The sequence below is a fragment of the Schistocerca piceifrons genome, chromosome 6 (genome assembly GCF_021461385.2).
Source record: "Schistocerca piceifrons isolate TAMUIC-IGC-003096 chromosome 6, iqSchPice1.1, whole genome shotgun sequence".
Classification (NCBI taxonomy): domain Eukaryota; kingdom Metazoa; phylum Arthropoda; class Insecta; order Orthoptera; family Acrididae; genus Schistocerca; species Schistocerca piceifrons.
In genome coordinates, this window is record NC_060143.1 from 10220310 (window position 1) to 10238919 (window position 18610).

The 18610-nt window shown below is 41.2% G+C and overlaps 1 protein-coding gene across 10 annotated transcripts in view; it reads right to left on the reverse strand.

Annotated features, from left to right (window-relative positions):
• LOC124802474 (ral GTPase-activating protein subunit beta) overlaps positions 1-18610 on the reverse strand; it is a 398111-nt gene that overhangs the window by 325988 nt on the left and 53513 nt on the right. The gene's annotated exons all lie outside the window — the stretch shown is intronic.

Below are 18610 nucleotides of genomic sequence, written 5' to 3' on the forward strand. Positions count from 1 at the left end.
TATGGATATTGTGGCAAGAATAACAGAACAATTCATAATTGACAATCGCCCTTAAACACGTACACACTTTAATTAACTATGGCACAGGTATCCATAAACCAACTTTGCTCCTGCCATGAAAAAACTTTTTATGTTATCTCAGGTATTACAATAACCAATGTCCCACACTGAATCTCTTACCCTTCTACAATAAAGCAACATTCTGAACACTAAGAAAGAGTCTCACTGACCCTGTCAATCAGAATACCACTACCTGGCAATACAACAGCAGGCCAGAGAACAATATCAACCCCTTCATCAATCATTCATAGAGTCAGACCACAATTAGCCAAACCGTACCACCTGATAAATTCACAATTGCATTCCCCACAGCATGCACAGGTACACACACTCACACACACACACACACACACACACACACACACAGATGTGTGTAACAGATTATTTAGGTGTTGCAATCTTATCCAAACATGACACTAATCAATGAAGTACACTCTTTCACTAAGCTCTTAAAAGCAGAAACAATTCTTTGTCATCTACTACACTGACCAGAAATGAAACAAAATCTATATTAGTTTGAGCTAAAACCCGTATCAATCCTTGTGTCACCCAGCTCATACCTCCATCCCCTGCCCCTTTACAGTCTTACACAACCATCATTTAGTGAGCAGCTACGAATTTCTCTTCTCAACCCTACCTCCTCATCTTGCTCTGCAACCCCTCTTGATAATGTTAGTTTCGCGATGGGTGAATGGGCAGTTATACATAACATCAAAACAATTTTCATCTTGATCATCTATGTAAAATGACATTTCTGCCAGCTTTTTATTTCTCTACACAAAAGTCTTGCAGTGAGTAACAAATTCCATGAGACCAAACTACCTCCAATGCCTGCTTAGCAACCTATAACATTCCTTTCACCTTAATCTACATCTACATTGATACTACACAACCCACCTAACAGCGCGTAGCAGAGGATACGCCTTTCCTGTCCCCTCACAAATAGTATGAGGAAAAATGATTATCTGTATTCCTCCATATAAGCCCTAATTTCTCGTATCTTATCTTCACTGTACTTATACATAATGTATGTTGGAGACAAGAGAACTGTTCTGCAGTCAGCTTTACATGCTAGTTCTCTAAATCTTCTCAATAGTGTTCCTCGAAAAGAATGTTGCCATTCCTCCAGGGATTCCCATTTCAGTTCCAGAAGCATCTCTGTGACAGTTGCATGTTGTTTGAGCCTAGCAGTCCCCCTCTGAATTGCTTCAATGTCTTCCATTAATACGATGTGGTATGGATACCAAACACTCAAGCAGTATTCAAAAATACATTGCGCTAGGGTCCTACATGCAGTCTTCTTTACAGATGAACCACACTATCCTAAAATTCTCCTAATAAACTGAAGTCAACCATTCACCTTTCCTACCACAATCCTCACATGCTTGTTCCATTTCATATCACTTGCAATGCCATGCACAGATATTTAAATGACGTGTGTCCAGCAGGACACTACTAATGCTGTATCAGAGAATAATAGCGGTCCTATCACAATTCCCTCGGGCACTCATGACAATACCCTCGTCTCTGATGAACACTCACTGTCGAGGTCAACGCAGATGGTTCTGTAACTTAAGAAGTCTTCAAGGCACTCCCATATCTGTGAACCTATTCCATACACTCATACCTTCTTTTTTACAGCCTGCAATGTGGCAAATGCTTTTCAGAAATCTATAAATGTGGAATCTGCCTGTTGCCCTTCACCCTTAGTTTGCAGTATATCATGTGACAAAAGGGCAAGCTGAGTTTTGCATGAGCGATGCTTTCCAAAACCATGCTGATCTGTGGACATAAGATTCTTAGTCTCAAGAAAATTTATTACATTCAAACTGAGAATATGATCAACGATACTGCAGCAAACTGATGTTAGGGGTATTGGTCTGCAATTTTACAGGTCCGTTCTTTTGCCTTACTTATACACAGGAGTCACCTGTGCTTTTTTTTCCAGTTTCTTGGGACTTTGCTCTAGGCGACAGATTCACGATAGATGTGCAAACTACATGGGGGAGGGGGGGCAACTTCCGTAGAATAATCTTTGAAAAACCGAACTGGGATTCCATCTGAACCTGGTGACTTATTTGTTTTCAACTCCTTCAGTTGTTCTCTATCCCAAGGGTGCTTATTACTATGTTGTCCATAAGGGAGTCTGTTCAATGGTCAAATGACAGTATGTTTGTATGATTATCCTGCGTGAACAATTTCTTGAATGTGAAATTTAAAACTTTGGCTTTGGTTTTGCTAGCTTCAACTGCCACACCAAACTGGTCAACACATGACTGGGTAGAAGCCTTAGACCCACTTTGCAATTTTACATAGGACTAGAATTTGCTCAGGTTCTCTGCCAGATCTTTTACTAAGGAACAGCAGTGGTGGTAGTCGTATGCTTCACACATGTATCTTTCCACAAATGCATGAATCTCTACTAACTTTTGCTTGTTGTGTTTTGTGCTTTCTCTTTTGAATTGAGAGTGCAACAGCCTCTGCTTCATAAGCAGTGTCCGAATCTCATTATTAAACCACAGTGGCTCTTTTCTGTCTTTAATCCACTTACTAGGCACGTAATTCTCCAGACCATCCTTTCTTCTCTCACCCCATAGTGCATCCACCTTCTGTACTGAAATCAGCTGCAACCTTTTCAAAACGTTTTCCTTAAGTAACTATCAAAAACAAAGGAAAACCTAAATCTTGATGGCAAGATTAGAATTTGAATCTCTGCTATACTGAGTATGATCCAAGTGCCTTACCAATTTGCCACGTCATGCGGCATGCTGCACAGAGAGCAGCATTTTATGGTAAGGGGAATATGTTGTTCCCATATAATGCAGCTGAAATCTAACCAAGGTTGAATGAAGCTCCTGTAAAATTGGAGTTAGCATGACCTGTCTGTCCCTAACTGTTTCTATTCTCAAATCTCAAAATTTTTTGAATATCAAAGGATCTTTCCTTCAGTCCCTTCGGATGAGCACCATGTTAATTTCTCTATGAATATAAGGCCAAAAACTTGTTGATTACTTAAAATTCAGAACGTCTCTTAGCTATAACTGTGACAGATTAAATCTAAGATGGTAGTTAAAATAGACATGCATGAATTTGCTTTCAGATGAAATTTTAAAGGCTGCTTTCTTTGCCTATTCCTGTAGTTATTTTTTTATATCAACTGTAGTTGACAAGATGATGATGTAAAAAAGACGACAAGTAATAAATTGAAAAGCCATCCACAGACAGGGAGGGGTGCACAGGAGTTTTGTCAGAGGGTGATACACTGTTTAGAATTGTAGCAAACAAGATGAATTTTAAAATGCATCCCTGAAGAGCAAACAATGGAAAATCCAAGATGGAATGCAACAATATTGCAAAAAGGAAAGTTGCTATTCACCATACAGCGGAGATGCTGTGACACACACACACACACACACACACACACACACACACACACACACACACACACACGACTGCAGTCTAAGGCAATCGTTGCCACACTGTGAGCAGCAGCACCAGCCTATTTTTGATGAAGGTCTTAGGGGCCGAAAGCTTTATTTGTAACATTCTTTTATTTGTAACATTCTTTTTGTTGTGCCAATCTGCAATTTAGCGTCTCCACTATACGGTGAGTAGCAACTTCCTTTTCATAATATTGTCCATGAAGAACAATATACTCTTGAAGTAATTTGTCTGTGAGCTAATTCCAGACTGTTTGCCTAAAATACCATTCAGTAAGGAAGGTTAAGTCTCATTCCTGCAACTACAGCATGATTTGGTATCTCAAAGTAGTGGTATAGTGGTATACACAGAATGAGTAGCGAAATAGACCCCTCTAAGATACTGCCACATTGTAACCAAACACATGTCCAAATATCAAAGAAATGTCGTTAATGAAATACAATACTTAGTACTGAAAGGACATCTAAATGAACACCAGTTTACAGCCATAACTGTCCTCCTGACGGAGAATGCTATTTAGACAAACACAGAATATTCCAGAATTCTGGTATTTATACAAACTTCGAATAGTCCAGAATTCTCGTATTTATACAAACTCTGAATATTCCAGGATATACAAAAATAAGATATTTTAAGAACCTTCCAGAAATGATAAATACTGAACAACAAATACGAGGGTGGTTTGAAAAGTCTGTGCTAGCACAACGAGTTGTTCACATAATATTCATTGGACTGTTGTCTGTAAACATGTCCACGTCAGTACTCTTGGAAGAGAGCTGTGGCGATGACGTGGCTCTGTTGTTGTTCCTGCATAGTGATTTGTGAAGATGGAAAAAAATCGAGATTCGAGCAGTGATTCAGTACTTCATAAAGAAAGGTATGAAAGCAATGGGCATTCATGCTGATTTTCAGAATACACTGGGGGACTTTGTTCCTTCATGTTCAACTGTTGCCAAGTGAACAAATGAATTTAAATTCGGTTGGGGGAGCTTAGATGATGAAGCACACAGTAGTCAGCCAAGGTGTGTCACTACCCCAGAAATCATTGCAAAAGTGCACAAAATGGTCATGGAGGATCGTTGATTGAAAGTGCACAAAGTTGCTCACACCAGCCAGATGTCATCTGAAAGGGTGTATCACATTTTAACTGAAGAATTAGAAATGAAAAAATTATCTGCAAGGTGAGTGCCACAGCTCTTGATGCTGGATCAAAGAAGCATGAGAACTGACATATTGGAACAATTTTTGGCCCATTTTAGAAGAAACAAACAAGATTTTTTGCATCGGTTTATGGCTGCAGATGAAACTTAGGTGCACTACTATACCCTATAGACAAAACAACCGTCAAAGTAGTGGAAACATGCTGATTCTCTGCCACCAAAGAAAGCAAAGACAATTCCTTTGGCGGGAAAGGTCACGGCATCAGTGTTCTGGAATGCGGAGGGGATTCTGTTTGTAGATTATATCCCCACTGGGCAAACCATTACTTCTACATCTACATCTTCATCTACATCCATACTCCGCAAGCCACCTGACGGTGTGTGGCAGAGGGTACCTTGAGTACCTCTATCGGTTCTCTCTTCTATTCCATTCTCGTATTGTTCGTGGAAAGAAGGATTGTCGGTATGCCTCTGTGTGGGCTCTAATCTCTCTGATTTTATCCTCATGGTCTCTTTGCAAGATATACGTAGGAGGGAGCAATATACTGCTTGACTCTTCGGTGAAGTTATGTTCTCGAAACTTTGACAAAAGCCCGTACCGAGCTATTGAGCGTCTCTCCTGCAGAGTCTTCCACTGGAGTTTATCTATCATCTCCGTAACGCTTTCGCGATTACTAAATGATCCTGTAACGAAGCGCGCTGCTCTCCGTTGGATCTTCTCTATATCTTCTATCAACCCTATCTGGTACGGATCCCACACTGCTGAGCAGTATTTAAGCAGTGGGCAAACAAGCGTACTGTAACCTACTTCCTTTGATTTCGGATTGCATTTCCTTAGGATTCTTCCAATGAATCTCAGTCTGGCATCTGCTTTACCGACGATCAACATTATATGATCATTCCATTTTAAATCACTCCTAATGCGTACTCCCAGATAATTTATGGTATTAACTGCTTCCAGTTGCTGACCTGCTATTTTGTAGCTAAATGATAAAGGATCTATCTTTCTGTGTATTCGCAGCACATTACACTTGTCTACATTGAGATTCAATTGCCATTCCCTGCACCATGCGTCAATTTGCTGCAGATCCTCCTGCATTTCAGTACAATTTTCCATTGTTACAAACTCTCGATACACCACAGCATCATCCGCAAAAAGCCTCAGTGAACTTCCGATGTCATCCACAAGGTCATTTATGTATATTGTGAATAGCAACGGTCCTATGACACTCCCCTGCGGCACACCTGAAATCACTCTTACTTCGGAAGACTTCTCTCCATTGAGAATGACATGCTGCATCCTGTTATCTAGGAACTCCTCAATCCAATCACACAATTGGTTTGATAGTCCATATGCTCTTACTCTGTTCATTAAACGACTGTGGGGAACTGTATCGAACGCCTTGCGGAAGTCAAGAAACACGGCATCTACCTGTGAACCCGTATCTATGGCCCTCTGAGTCTCGTGGACGAATAGCGCGAGCTGGGTTTCACATGACCGTCTTTTTCGAAACCCATGCTGATTCCTACAGAGTAGATTTCTAGTCTCCAGAAAAGTCATTATACTCGAACACAATACATGTTCCAAAATTCTACAACTGATTGACGTTAGAGATATAGGCCTATAGTTCTGCACATCTGCTCGACGTCCCTTCTTGAAAACGGGGATGACCTGTGCCCTTTTCCAATCCTTTGGAACGCTACGCTCTTCTAGAGACCTACGGTACACCGCTGCAAGAAGGGGGGCAAGTTCCTTCGTGTACTCTGTGTAAAATTGAACTGGTATCCCATCAGGTCCAGAGGCCTTTCCTCTTTTGAGCGATTTTAATTGTTTCTCTATCCCTCTGTCATCTATCTCGATATCTACCATTTTGTCATCTGTGCGACAATCTAGAGAAGGAACTACAGTGCAATCTTCCTCTGTGAAACAACTTTGGAAAAAGACATTTAGTATTTCGGCCTTTAATCTGTCATCCTCTGTTTCAGTACCATTTTGGTCACAGAGTGTCTGGACATTTTGTTTTGATCCACCTACCGCTTTGACATAAGACCAAAATTTCTTAGGATTTTCTGCCAAGTCAGTACATAGAACTTTACTTTCGAATTCATTGAACGCCTCTCGCATAGCCCTCCTCACACTACATTTCGCTTCGCGTAATTTTTGTTTGTCTGCATGGCTTTGGCTATGTTTATGTTTGCTGTGAAGTTCCCTTTGCTTCCGCAGCAGTTTTCTAACTCGGTTGTTCTACCACGGTGACTCTTTTCCATCTCTTACGATCTTGCTTGGCACATACTCATCTAACGCATTATGTACGACAGTTCTGAACTTTGTCCACTGATCCTCAACACTATCTGTACTTGAGACAAAACTTTTGTGTTGAGACAACAGGTACTCTGAAATCTGCTTTTTGTCACTTTTTCTAAACAGAAAAATCTTCCTACCCTTTTTAATATTCCTATTTACGGCTGAAATCATCGATGCCGTAACCGCTTTATGATCGCTGATTCCCTGTTCTGCGTTAACTTTTTCAAATAGTTCGGGTCTGTTTGTCACCAGAAGGTCTAATATGTTATCGCCACGAGTTGGTTCTCTGTTTAACTGCTCAAGGTAGTTTTCAGATAAAGCACTTAAAAAAATTTCACTGGATTCTTTGTCCCTGCCACCCGTTATGAACGTCTGAGTCTCCCAGTCTATATCCGGCAAATTAAAATCTCCACCCAGATCTATAACATGGTGGGGAAATCTACTCGAAATATTTTCCAAATTATCCTTCAGGTGCTCAGCCACAACAGCTGCTGAGCCAGGGGGCCTATAGAGACATCCAATTACCATGTCTGAGCCTGCTTTAACCGTGACCTTCACCCAAATCATTTCAAATTTCGGATCTCCGTCAATTTCCTTCGATACTATTGCACTTCTTATTGCTATAAACACGCCTCCCCCTTCACTGTCCAGCCTGTCTCTGCGGTATACATTCCAATCTGAGTTTAGGATTTCATTACTATTTGCATCTGGTTTCAGCCAACTTTCTGTCCCTAGTACTATATGGGCGTTGTGACCGTTTATTAATGAGAGCAGTTCTGGGACCTTTCTGTAGACGCTCCTGCAGTTTACTATTAGCACATTAATATTGTTATTCCCTGTTGCATTTTGCCTACTCCTACCTTGCTGCGTCTCAGGAGGCGTCTTGTCGGGCCTAGGGAGGGGATTCTCTAACCTAAAAAACCCCCATGTGCACTCCACACGTACTCCGCTACCCTTCTAGCCGCTTCCGGCGTGTAGTGCACGCCTGACCTATTCAGGGGGACTCTACATTTCTCCACCCGATAGCGGAGGTCGAGAAATTTGCACCCCAGATCTCCGCAGAATCGTCTGAGCCTCTGGTTTAAGCCTTCCACTCGGCTCCAAACCAGAGGACCGCGATCGGTTCTGGGAACGATACTACAAATAGTTAGCTCTGATTTCACCCCGCGAGCGAGGCTTTCCGCCTTCACCAATTCCGCCAACCGCCTGTACGAACTGAGGATGACCTCTGAACCCAGATGGCAGAAGTCATTGGTGCCGACATGAGCAACAATTTGCAGTCGGGTGCACCCAGTGCTCTCTATCGCCGCCGGCAGAGCCTCCTCCACATCTCGGATGAGACCCCCGGCAAGCAGACAGAGTGAACACTGGCCTTCTTCCCCGACCTTCCCGCTATTTCCCTAAGGAGCTCCATCACCCGCCTAACGTTGGAGCTCCCAATAACTAATAAACCCCTCCCCCCGTGTGCCTGCTCGGACCTTGCTGAAGGAGCAGCCACATGTCCACTCACAGGCAGAGCGGGCGATGCCACACGGCCAGCCTCCACATTGACCCTCCGCCTCGTGCGCCGCGAACGCTGCTGAACCCGCCACTCCCCTTGGGGAGAGGGTGGCCCAACCGCGCGCAGTACCCGCGAAGATGTCTCGACAGCAGGGACAGTGGGTGAAGCATGTAACACCTGGGGTGTACCTTGCGACGCACCAGACTCCCCACTGCCGCTACACTCCGAGGCAGCAGCCTGAAGACGGCTGACCGCGGCCATCAACACGCTCAGCTGTTCGCGAACAGTGGCCAGCTCCTCCTGCGTCCGTACACAGCAGCCACACATCCTATCCATCCTAAGGAATCAATTTACTGAAGAGAGTTAATCAACCTTTAACTAGACTGCTAATTCACTAAAGGCGGCTGTTTATTAACTAAACTGTGGTTGCTAGGCACTTCTTGTAGAAAACAATGAAAATAGCACTACCTGTCTCTGGACTGTATTGAAAACAAACACTAGCACTATTGGCACTATGGCTGACTAAAGGGACTCTCTCTGACTGTATTCAAAACAAACATGAAATCTATGGAACAGTATTAACAGCACCCGGCAATTAAAGCTTCCTAAAAGCAAATACACACGGAAGAAGAAGTGACAAGTAAGAAAAATACAGTTAATACTTAAATTAAGGTAGCTCGCTGCACAGCAGACGTGAAGCAGACGGCAGTTACGACGACACTGACACTACTGGCACTATGGCTGACTAAAGGGACTCTCTCTTGATAATACTATGCTAACCTCCCGGACAAATTGCAACAAAAGATTCACAAAAAAAGGCCAGATTTAACAAGGAAGAAAGTCATCTTCCATCAAGAAAATGTGCACCCACACACGTGTTGTCGCCAAGCCAAATTACACAAACTAAGGAATAAGTTGTTGCCTTATTCACCTGGTATGGCTCCGTCAGACTTCCATCTCTTCCCAAAACTAAAAATCTTTTTTGGTGGACGAAGATTCACTTCAAACGAAGACTTGATAGCCAGATTTGACAACTATTTTGCAGGCCTGGAGGAAACTCGTTTTCGAGATGGGATCAAGGCACTGGAGCATCGTTGGACCAAGTGCATTAATCTACAAGGAGACTACACTGAAAAATAAAAAAAAGTTTCGCTGATGTAAGTACTTTTTTCTATTCCATTCCAAGAACTTTTCAAACCACCCTCATAATTACTGGTGGTCAGGTTTGACCCGGTAACCCACAGCACACCATCCAGCGATGGTAACCGCTACACTAGACAGCATGCACCACAGCTTACTGCAACACTGTTCGCACAGATATGAGTCCTATACCACTGACTCCAGTTGTGACTTATTGTCTAAGTTTGCATTCACAATGGAAGGAACTGCTACGATTACTTGGTTCCAATTACCAGTTCAGGTAAATGTTAACCGTACACTGAACTATATTTCTGAGGAAGCTAATGGGAGATTAACTACAATGATTACTTGCATATACATTATAATTTTCTGTTTCTCAATGAGTGATCATGTAGGTTCTCTCTACAGACTGGAGACTTGACCCTCAAACAAAATTAAGTTAAAGGCAAAGAGAGTTTCCTTGGATGAAGCACATAAGACTTTAAATATTATGTAATGCCATGTTCAAAACTGAGATATTCCTGTGAAGTAACCTGTACACCATGAAGTTCCTATATCGAGTTGGGCCGATTAAAGATGTCACCATTTATTAGGCAATTTTGTATTTCATCTTCTTCATGGCTTAATGATAGGCACTAACAGCCCAAACTCTGGCTCTCAATAGGTGTTTCTTGTGGAAATATTGTACTGTCATTTGTGTTCTCTCTTGCAATGTCTTCATGAGTGGTCTGTTGCTAAATATGTCCATTAGTTAGAAGGCCTTGTGCTTTCCTGAGATCCTTGTTTTTGATCAGCAGCTCTTGGCTCTTTTTGTTCTCTCTGGTTAAGCTATGACATTTAGCTCTTGCTGCTCAAAAGGCTTCGAGCGGTCTCTAGATGAGCTGTACCTGAATTTTCACAACACTGGTTGTCTGACCCTTCTGAAATGGGAAACTACTCATTCCACCAAGAGACAGGCTTTGCTCTTAGGCGTGTAAATGATTTCAATATAACACCTCCATGATTTTGAGGACTATATTGGTTATGTGTTCCACCCAATAGCAAATGCTCTTGTTGTTCAATTATAGCCACTTGGCTGTGCGCAATCCAGTTCACTTCACCAAAGATCCATTTTGTCGTCCAGTTTTTATAGAAGTGGAGATGGACTGGAAGTGATCACTAAAGTGGAAGTCATTCATCAATTTCAATGAACAATATCAGTGAAAGATAAAAAACAAGAGGTGCCCCTGATGTTGTGTTGAAAATGCTCCTGCTGTTCTTCCATAGCACACATTGTGTTTTGTAGTCTCAGAAAGGAGAAATAGCTCTAGAAACCAGTTGGCACAGTCTCCAAGATCCTTGTCGTCCAACTGTACAGTAGGTCGTAAGTATACCAAACCAAATGACATGATGCATAGGTAGTAGCAATACACAGCTTGGAGTATGATGGTTTAGGAAGAGGTGTGAACAAAGTTACTTTCCCGTAAACATTTTGTTTTGAAGGTAATTTCCATCTGCTACGCTCAGTGTGATCAGTTCAATGGTTCACCACTGATGCATTGTCAGGATGCCTACTCTCCTGAATCTCTTCTTAGTCTGGTGTTAATACTACCAAACAGCCCAAACAAACTAACAGATGTGTTTATGGAATGATCTATGGATTCCATTTGTATGTAACAAATAGCTAGAGAAATAACAGTCTGCTCAAGCAGTCTGCCCAACATACTCTGGCAAGCCTAACATGACTGATATGTGGCAGGGTCCAGAGTTTATGGTAAATTAGACCTGGTGACACTTCAAAAAATCTTGGTTCTCCAGATCTGTACACAACCAAAACTGGTCAACTTCCTTGAGGTGATCTCTTCCTGTGTATCCCTAAAATCACATAAACATACATCTCCTTGCCCTCTTAGATGGCCCATTGTGGATGGTTAATGTATTCTCACTGAGAGGATTTCTGCCCCAGGCAACCAGTATCTCCAGCCCACTGACCAATAAAAACACTAAAAATCTTTCTTCACAGTTGCTTTCCCGTTATTACCAAGCTCTTGGTTTATCATTGTCAATAACATGCTTTACATGTCTCCCACTGGTTCCAACCCTCTTGCCTCATTCTCTGCACTTATTATTTACTTTTTTTTCATTTTAACAAAATATATACAAAAAATCCATGGCACTGTCTTGGGAGCTCACTTTTTTGGCATTAGTCATATGAATGGTTCAATGTGCCCCAACACAATTTCCTCCCCTGTACCAACCTCAGACAAGCACTTGCACCCAATGTTCTCAATTACTACACAATATTGCAGTGCCTGTGTTATTCCGAATTACGATGTGGTTACATGGATGTGTGTTTGAAGGAACAGGCACTGCAGCAACTACAGCTGTCATGTAATACATCAAATGTTTTCACAGCTGTAAATATGGACCACTAATAGCTGTATAATGGAACAATGACAATAAAAATTTGTGCCGGACTGGGACTCGAACCAGAATTTCCCACCTTTTGCGAGCAGTCACCTTGGCTATCCAAGCACAACTAAAGGCCAGACCCAAGCTTCCACATGTTGCCAACCAAGTGTCTACAGCCTGTACTTGTCATGCATTGTGTATATTCCTGTACAGGGGAGACATTTTAATTGAAATTAGCTTGCCCAGTGTCGGCAAATAAATACGATATTTCATCCCTCTATTGTTCAGATATATGACTGAATGTTCTTTCGGACATGCATGCACACCTGAAGGAACACTACATCATAATTCAGAATAACAGAGGAACTGAAATATTGTATTTATCTGCCAAAACTGGGCAACTGACTTTCAACTAAAGTGTCTCCCATAAATGGGAATATACACAACAGGTGTACGAATACAGGTTGCAGACACATGGTTGACAACATATGGAAGTTTGGAACTGGCCATGAGTCATGCTTGGATAATCAAATGGTAAGGCAACTGCTCGCGATACGCAGGAAATCCATTTTTGAGTACCGGTCCGGCACAAATTTTCATTGTCATCACTCTGTTATACAAGTGATGGTAGTTCAAATTCACAACTGATAATATATTTCATGTAGTCTCAATTACTTCTTGGATACATTCCGGTCTCCATCTTCGCTTAAAGCTATCCCCTTCTACAGGTCTTGTCATCCTGGCACTTATTCTTTCCAACATTTTCCACATATTTCTCCCTTGCCAATTCTGTGGAGTGCCTCCTCATTTCTTACCAGTTCACCTAATTTTCAGCACACTTCTACAGTAGCACTAGGTCTTAAAAAAGTCAATTTTCATCTTTTCAGGTTCCCCCTTATCCATGATTCACCTCCATACAATGCTGTGCTCCAGACATACATTCACACAGAAATTTCTTCCACGATTTAATGCCAATGTCTGATACTGGTAAACGTCTTCTAGCCAGGAATGCCTTGTTTGCCTGTGCTAGTCTGCTCTTTATATCCTCTTTGCTTTGTTTATCATATGGTCTTCTTCTTCCAAGGTAGAACAACTTCTGAATTCTGTCTACTTCATGGTCCCAACTTTTCATTTTAATTTTATTACTAATCTCATTTCCACTACTCTTCAGTACTTTCACCTATCTTCAGTTTGCTCTCTGTCTATATTCTAAGCTCAGCAGACTGTTCATTTTGTTCAGTATGTCCCACAATATCTTTCTTGCTTTTACTGAGTGATGAAAAATATTATTTTAAAGGCAAGAAACCATTTTATTAACTTTATAATTACACCCTGGATACAAAAAAACCACATTTACTGAAAGAAAACACAGAAGTTACGCACACGCCAAGATTAAAGATATTGACAGCAGAGTCATGGAGAAGCACATAAATATTTAGACGCCAAGGAATTTTTTCTTTTCTTTTAACACTTCCTCCAAAAGAAAAAATCATGAAATTATTGCTTTGTCTCTTGCATGCCAATTTCTGAACATAGAAAATTAAATCGAACTCGTTCAAGGGGTTTCGTCAAAATATCTGCCAACTGAAACTTCCTGGCAGATTAAAACTGTGTGCCCGACCGAGACTCGAACTCGGGACCTTTGCCTTTCGCGGGCAAGTGCTCTACCATCTGAGCTACCGAAGCACGACTCACGCCCGGTACTCACAGCTTTACTTCTGCCAGTACCTCGTCTCCTACCTTCCAAACTGGTTGTGTCCATCAATGTGTTCCAAGAAAATTTCATCGTTCAGGTATCTTTCACGAACATAGAAATGTCGGACCTCTATATGTTTAGAACGTCAATGATATTCTGGATTTTTTGCTAACTTCAATGCACTAGCATTGTCAATGTAAAGAACTGGAGGCTGCCCCAACATTTCCACTAATTCTGATAGCAGACGACGTAACCAAACTAACTCTTTCGCTCCTTCACTAGCTGCAATTATTTCCGCCTCGGTTGTGGATGTGGCCACTACTTTCTGCAACTGACTTGTCCATGACACTGCACCACCTGAGTGCTTCGCAAGAATTCCAGTTGTTGAGCGCCTTGTCCGGTTATCACCTGCGAAATCTGCATCAGCGTAAATCTTTAACTCTTCTTTTTTATTATATACAATTCCAAAATTTAAGGTCCCTTTCAAATACCGGAGAATGTGCTTTACTCTATTCCAGTCTTCAGTGGTTGGTTTCTCCATAGCTTGAGCAGCTTTATTGACTGCAAAAGTGATGTCTGAACGAGTTACTGTTGAAAGGTACATAAGACGACCAATTGCTTCACGGTAGGGTACAGATGACGAAACTTCTTCGTTTTTATTATTGTCCTCACGTCCAATAGGAGTTGAGATTGTATTGCATTCTGCCATTCGAAATCTTTGCAGAATTTCTTCTGTGTATTTCTCTTGACTTATCATTATTGCTCCATCTTCATATTGCTTCATTTTTATGCCAAGAAAATTGTCAAGACTGCCAGTTGTTATTTCGAATTCATGTTGTAAAACATCCATAAAAACAGCAATTTCTTTCTTGTTACTGCCGACAACCAGGCCATCATCAACGTAGATTGCCACATAAAGGCTATTTCCATTGTGCCTACGATAAAATAGGCATGGGTCTGCATCACTGCTTGAAAAACCAGCTTTCTTCATGAACTCAACAAAACGTTTGTTCCAGCAACGTGGCGCTTGCTTCAACCCATAAAGACTTTTTTTAAGAAACATACTTGGCCTGTACCATCTTCAAAACCTTCTGGTTGTTCCATATATACTTCATCTTCAAGTATTCCATTCAAAAATGCTGTCTTTACATCGAATTGTTCTAGCAGCATTTTCTTTGAAGCAGCTACTGCCAACAGAGTTCTTATGGTGTCATAACGTGCCACAGGACTAAAGGTGTCATCATAATCAATTCCTGCTTTCTGAATACAGCCTTTTGCAACCAATCTGGCTTTAAAGCGAGTACCTCCACTGACTGCAACCTTTCGCCGTAGAACCCAGCGGTTTAGCAATACTTTGGCATTCTTCGGACGGTCAACCAGCACCCAGGTATTGTTTTTCTTTAGTGATTGAAGTTCTTCACTGATAGCTTGCATCCATTCTTCCTTCTCATTTGACTGCAATATTTTTGAAAAACAGTTTGGATCTTTGTGTTCAAGTTCATCAACTTTTGTTGCCATACAAAATTCACCACTTTCCATCCGGGTTGGTTTTCTTCGTTGTCTTTTATTCTTCTGTTTCTCTTCATTAGAAGATTCAGCAGCTTCTGGTTTTAGAAATTCTGTTAATTCTTTATTTTCATCAGATTCACTCGACTCTTGACTTCCTCTAGAATCGAGAATGCCAATTTTTTCTTGAGTTTGACTTCCTCCAGAAGTGTAGTCTAGGAGATTAAAGTTGCTCATCTTTAGATGAATTCGGATCATGAAATTCTTCCTGAGGGACTTCAAATTCAACATGATCGCTATGGAAATCACAAACAATTTCTGGCTTAAATTCCACATCGTGACTCAACACCACTTTTCTTTTATTGCTGTCACGAGTGTCCTGTGGACACTCTGCTGCAAAGTGACCTATAAGACTTGCTGCCTTTGCGTCGTCCTTGTGCCATTCCACATACGCTTCTTTTTGTGCACTTGTCGCATCTTGCGGCAACTTTACACGTTCACATGTACCGTTAATAATATCTTCTAGTCCATATGAACGCAGCACCATAGAAATATGCCATTTCCATTTGGCCCAGTCATCAGGTCCTTCAAGCTTATCAATGCTGACCTTATAATCGCCACTAGCAGTCATGTTTCTTTACAGACATAGGCTCATTTCAAATATTGTTTTAATTAAACTATGTTGTTTGCCTTTACACGTGTGCTGGGCCCATAACCTGATGAAAAATATTATTTTAAAGGCAAGAAACCATTTTATTAACTTTATAATTACACCCTGGATATGAAAAAACCACATTTACTGAAAGAAAACACAGAAGTTACACACAAGCCAAGAATAAAGATATTGACAGCAGAGTCATGGAGCAGCACATGAATATAGACGTCAAGGAATTTTTTCTTTTCTTTTACCACTGAGGACAGCAATGTCATTAGTGAATCTTACAGTGATATTTGTCACCTTTTGTCCTCAATCTCCATTCCTTCAATCCAATTTGCTTGGTGAGCTTCTGCTTAGTGAGCCATTTTCTTGGATGTCCAGCTCCATTCTCCTGATAGGTTCATCAAAAACTCTATGCATATTAAGTGGATCAACTGCCAAATCAAGTCTATAAAAGAATCTTGTGAACAAGATCATTGAGAACGGAGCACAAGCTCAGACAGAATAACTGGCAAGGGAGAAAACATCTCTCTTTATACACTTTTCCCACCTGTGCATAGTGCATCCACACTGATGAGCAATCATTCTCCAAATTTATTTAACACTCTGCTCAGATCTTATAGATAACATATTACACTCTAATCCTGGCAAACAAACAAACTTCCCATGCCCTTTCCTTCCCATGTTCCTGAAATGGAATGGGTAATCTGTTGCATCCCTCCCTCCAATTATAGAGTACTGCCCTGGACACTTAACAGCTGACACATATCCTATGCCAAGGTCACGACTATCTTTCACTGCCCCCACCCTCCCCTAAAGTCACCAGCTTTACTGAAAAGTGCAAGAGGGAACTGGTACTCCACATCATATATTTGTCCCACAATCACCCTAGCCTCAATCAATACAATTTCTCGGCCATTATCTACATCTGTCCCCAGTCCCACCCCATATATGCATCTACATCTCTACCCTGCGAACCAACCAGAAGTCCATGACCAAGGGTACTTCTCATTTTACCAGTTATTTGAGCTTCATCCCATTCCACTCAAGTATGAAAAGTGGAATGAATGGTAGTTTAAAAAACTTTGTGCAAGCTGTAATTACTCTAATTTTGTTCCCGGATCCCTACGGGAGTGATACACAGGGCGTTGTAGTATATTCCTAGATTCATCAGTTTAAGTTGTTCTTGAAACTTACTAAGTAGGTTTTCAAGGGATAATGTGTTTCTCTTCAGTATCTCGTCTATGTGCCAAACAAGCCTGTGACTACTTGTGCTGCCCTTTTTTGTACATATTCTACATCCTCTGTTAGTCCTATTTGGTATATGTCCCATACATTTGAGCAATTGTCTAAGATGTGTCACATGAGTGTCTTATGGCACTCACCTTTTCAGACTAATTGCATTTCATTAGTGTTCTACGAATGAACTGAAGTCTGCCACTTGCTTTATCTATGACTGTGCCTATGTGATTGTTCCATTTAATGTTGTTGAGGTCTTGAGTCCTGAGACTCGCTTTGATGCAGCTCTCCATGCCAATCTATCCTGTGCAAGCTCCTTCATCTCCCAGTACCTACTGCAACCTACATCCTTCTGATTCTGCTTAATGTATTCATCTCTCGGTCTCCCTCTACAATTTTTACCCTCCATGCTGCCCTCCAATGCTAAATTTGTGATCCCTTGATGCCTCAGAACATGTCCTACCAAACGATCCCTTCTTCTAGTCAAGTTGTGCCACAAACTTCTCTTCTCCCCAATCCTATTCAATACCTCCTCATTAGTTACATGATCTACCCACCTAATCTTCAACATTCTTCTGTTGCACCACATTTCGAAAGCTTCTATTCTCTTCTTGTCCAAACTATTTATTGTCTATGTTTCACTTCCATACATGGCTACACTCCATACAAATAGTTTGGGAAACGACTTCCTGACACTTAAATCTATACTCGATGTTAACAAGTTTCTCTTCTTCAGAAATGCTTTCCTTGTCATTGCCAGTCTACATTTTATATCCTCTCTACTTCGACCATCATCAGTTATTTTGCTCCCCAAATAGCAAAACTCCTTTACTACTTTAAGTGTCTCATTTCCTAATCTAATTCCCTCAGCATCACCCGACTTGTTTTCAACTACATTCCATTATCCTCATTTTGCTTTTGTTGATGTTCATCTTATATCCTCCTTTCAAGACACTGTCCATTCCATTCAACTGCTCTTCCAAGTCCTTTGCTGTCTCTGACAGAATTACAATATCATCAGCGAACCTCAAAGTTTTTATTTCTTCTCCATGGATTTTAATACCTACTCCGAATTTTCTTTTGTTTCCTTTACTGCTTGCTCAATATACAGATTGAATAACATTGGGGAGAGGCTACAACCCTGTCTAACTTCCTTCCCAACCACTGCTTCCCTTTCATGCCCCTTGACTCTTATAACTGCCATCTGGTTTCTGTACAAATTGTAAATAGCCTTTCGCTCCCTATATTTTACCCCTGCCACCTTTAGAATTTGAAAGAGAGGATTCCAGTCAACATTGTCAAAAGCTTTCTCTAAGTCTACAAATGCTAGAAACGTAGGTTTGCCTTTCCTTAATTTTTCTTCTAAGATAGGTGGTAAGGTCAGTATTGCCTCACGTGTTCCAACATCTCTAAGGAATCCAAACTGATCTCCCCCGAGGTCGGCTCCTACCAGTTTTTCCATTCGTCTGTAAATAATTTGCGTTAGTATTTTGCAGCTGTGACTTATTAAACT